Below are 3,175 nucleotides of genomic sequence, written 5' to 3'. Positions count from 1 at the left end.
ATTGACTGCTGTTTTAATACCGAAGCCTTTCCAACCCAGCTGCAGTAATTACCCCCACGGAGCATGAGGAATCTCAGTTATAAACTAGCTGGCAATCTTGCAAGAATATGTCTCCTAGAGGACTTCAGGATATTTCTTTCTGAAGTTAACCCTGTTAAATCATTCCTAAGCTGTCTCCAAATAAAGAATGAACCTTCAGAGTAACCCTTGCTTTGGTTTTAAATACTCTCTTTTCCCTGTAAAAGTCAGCTGATCTTTGGAGCCTTCAAATCTCTCAAAGTTATTTCGGTTAAATAATCTCTAATGTTCTCCTGAAATGATGCAAACATTCAACAGAAAAGCTTAGGTGAGACATTAATTGCTGTTAGACTCTAAGTCAAAGCTTAACACAGCCTTTGCAGAGAGAATGTCCTGTTATACTCAGCCAGGCAGAATACTTTCATTTGGTTTATATCAGGGAAGCTTTATTGCACAGTAAATATTACATCAAAGACTTGGCCAGCAGATCCAAATTCAGCTCCTGGCATTCACGTTAGGCCAAAGTTGGTGCAGGTCTACCCCTGGGTAGAAATGGCACTGAGCTGTGGAGCCTCTCTGCCTTAGCTGCCTGAGTCCAGTCTGGCTCAGAGGTGACTGTGACCCATTCGATGACAACGTAGAAGTAGTTGTGGAAAGGTGTGACGCCTGAAGGGCAAGCAGCCAAGTGACAAAAGCCATGGTACAGCTGATACCCTTTTTTGTCACTCAAAAGGGAGAAGGGAGGGGTGGGGAACACAAACCTGTGTGATAATCTGAGTCCTGCAGTCTTGGAGGCAACTCCCTCCAGGTAAGCACTGAAACTGGCAAGCAGGAGATGATGCCACCCAAATCTGTGTTGTTCTTTCTCTGCAGAAACAGAGCTCTTGGAGGCAAACGCTACTTAGAAATGTGCACCAAAGGCCGGCCTGCTGGGGGATGCAGGACATAAAAGGCAACTAGCGCAGAACTTCCTTCGGTGGCGATTCATACTAATAAGGACTTTTTTTAAGCCCTTTTCGCTTTAAACAGTAAAACTTGAACAGTGTGTCACCTAATCCACTCCTGAGTCTGGTCCCTGCGTGCATAAGTTTGACTAGACTGGGAAAGACCCCTAAGTGCCCTGGGCTGCCTTTGAGCACCTGGCAGGAGGCAGTGGGGGCTCCAGAGATGCCCATGGAGGGAGAGGCTGTACCGCAGAGGGTTTCGCTACCACAGACACTCTTAAGAATGAGCTGGAGAGAAAATGGCTTCTTTCTAGTCAGGCTGCTTTAAAATCTAGTAATGGTGAGTTTGACCATTTATGTTTTCAGATTTTCATACAGAGAAATGGAAGCAATTTAAAATTGCTCTTTTCATATTTCTCCAAGTGAAAAAATTTCTGTCTTTTTCAAAATATACCAGTTAGTCACCATTATAGCAAATTCACTAATATCAAGGCCAGGTAATGTTACTGTCTAATGGGGAGGTAATGTTATTGTCTTTCCCAATACACTTTCTTAAGCTCAGTCCCACAGCATCCTCCATGAGCACAGCCGCCCTCTCTGAGTTTGGGCAGATGCTATATGGACCTGTGCATTTTTCCCATTGGTGGACTCTACAGACAGCCGGGGACGGGATGAGCGAGCAACACGAGTGCTGGCACTGCTTGTGGGGCAGCCAGAGGAGTCAGGAGCCTCAGGGCCACCTGGGCTTCTTATAGACCAAATTCAGACCTGTCAGGAAGCCTGCAGATTTTTCCAAAGCAACAGGACTTATAAAAATGCAGATAAAAGGTTGATAGAAAAATGTCCTGAAAGGTGATTAAAGTCTTTTAATCTGTGGGGTGTCCAGCAGCAGTTATCAAAGCTCTGTAGCAGGCAGTGCTGCTGAGACTGAACTAGGGACATAAGTCACCAAATCAGCCCAGTTAATTATGTTGGCCCTACAGTCGCTTTTCGTCAAAGTCAGGAAGGTTAATTCAACGTGCCAAAAACCCCTTTTTATGTCAAAGAACATCTATCCTGACCTGGAGGGATGGTAGGAAGGGAAAGATATTTTTCAATTAAAAAACAAAACAAAACAACAAAAAAAAAACAACCCGCATATACACAAAGCAAAATACCTTCTGTGTGAATTGAGCAGTTCCTAAGAGACATCTTGGAGCAGCAAGGGAGCTGGGTAATCTTTAATAAGAGAATTCTTCAGAGACTGGAGCTTTGCTTTGGTTGCCGGCTGCCTCCTGGGGAGACAAAACACTACGGAAATGAAATATGACCTTGCACCGTTGTGGCAGAGTATTTCCAGTTCTTTCCCCTGCCCATGTAAGTAACCCTTCCTTGTGTAAGGAGCCCCATGTAAGAGTTACCTGCATGGCAGTGCTTCATCACAGGTGACATTGCTGCACTCTTTTACCTAACACCTGGAAGCTCTAACAAAACTGCTTATTTTTCCCCAAGATTTGAAGGATGTAACCAACCTATAGCGTTTGCTCAGGGCATCAGAAATTCTTGCATGTCTGAATTTTGAGACAAGGCTCTGCTCCCTCTCCCCGCTCACCCGTGTGCTTCCCAGCTGCTCCTGCACAGCGTGTCCTCCCAGAGCAAGCACACACGGGGACAAGGCTGTCACCCCGGCCAGCCCGTGCCCGTGCCCGTGCCCGTGCCCGTGCCCGTGCTGCAGAGCCAGCCCCGGCACTGCAGCGTGCCCCTGCCGTCTCCTGCCAGGGCAGCACGGGAACCGCAGTACCCAGCCGCAGGAAACCCAGCTCAGTGTGGACAGGGACCCCCACCAGCACACCTCCCCATCCTCGCCTGCCTGATGCAGTCACTTCCAGCAATCTGGTTTTCTTCCTTTGTTTTTGATCATCTCATCTAAAATCATTAAAGGGGAAAAGCATTTCCCAAATAAAAATATCAACAAGTGAGCTTCCCCACTTTAATCTGCACCCCCTCCGTCAGCTGAGACCCTCCTATTAGCACTGTGCCAGTTTGCAGTTTCGTTAAATGAATAGCTGATTGTAGAGTAATTACAACCTTCCCTGGGCTGCTGCTTTTTTTCCCTGTCTGTTTTAATTTCAATTTCCACAAGTGGTGGGAAGCCCCTTTTTTGTTCCTTCCTTGCTCCGCCGTGGTCTGTTCGTTCCCAATCACAGATTTTCCCCCCCCGGTGAAGGGAGGGC

At 46.8% G+C, this 3,175-nt stretch overlaps 1 long non-coding RNA gene across 1 annotated transcript; it reads right to left on the bottom strand.

Annotated features, from left to right (window-relative positions):
* Positions 1-466: 466 nt before the first annotated feature.
* On the bottom strand, positions 467-2,933 carry LOC126037743 (uncharacterized). Its single transcript, XR_007505802.1, has 3 exons — positions 2,474-2,933; positions 780-2,236; positions 467-684 (listed from the first exon to the last, which is right to left on the bottom strand). It is a non-coding gene; the product is annotated as an uncharacterized LOC126037743 (long non-coding RNA).
* Positions 2,934-3,175: the final 242 nt, after the last annotated feature.

Source organism: Accipiter gentilis, chromosome 4 (assembly GCF_929443795.1).
Source record: "Accipiter gentilis chromosome 4, bAccGen1.1, whole genome shotgun sequence".
In the NCBI taxonomy this organism is placed as follows: Eukaryota; Metazoa; Chordata; class Aves; order Accipitriformes; family Accipitridae; genus Astur; species Astur gentilis.
The sequence above is the reverse complement of the archived record's forward strand: the minus strand, read 5'-3'. Positions and strand labels throughout refer to the sequence as shown.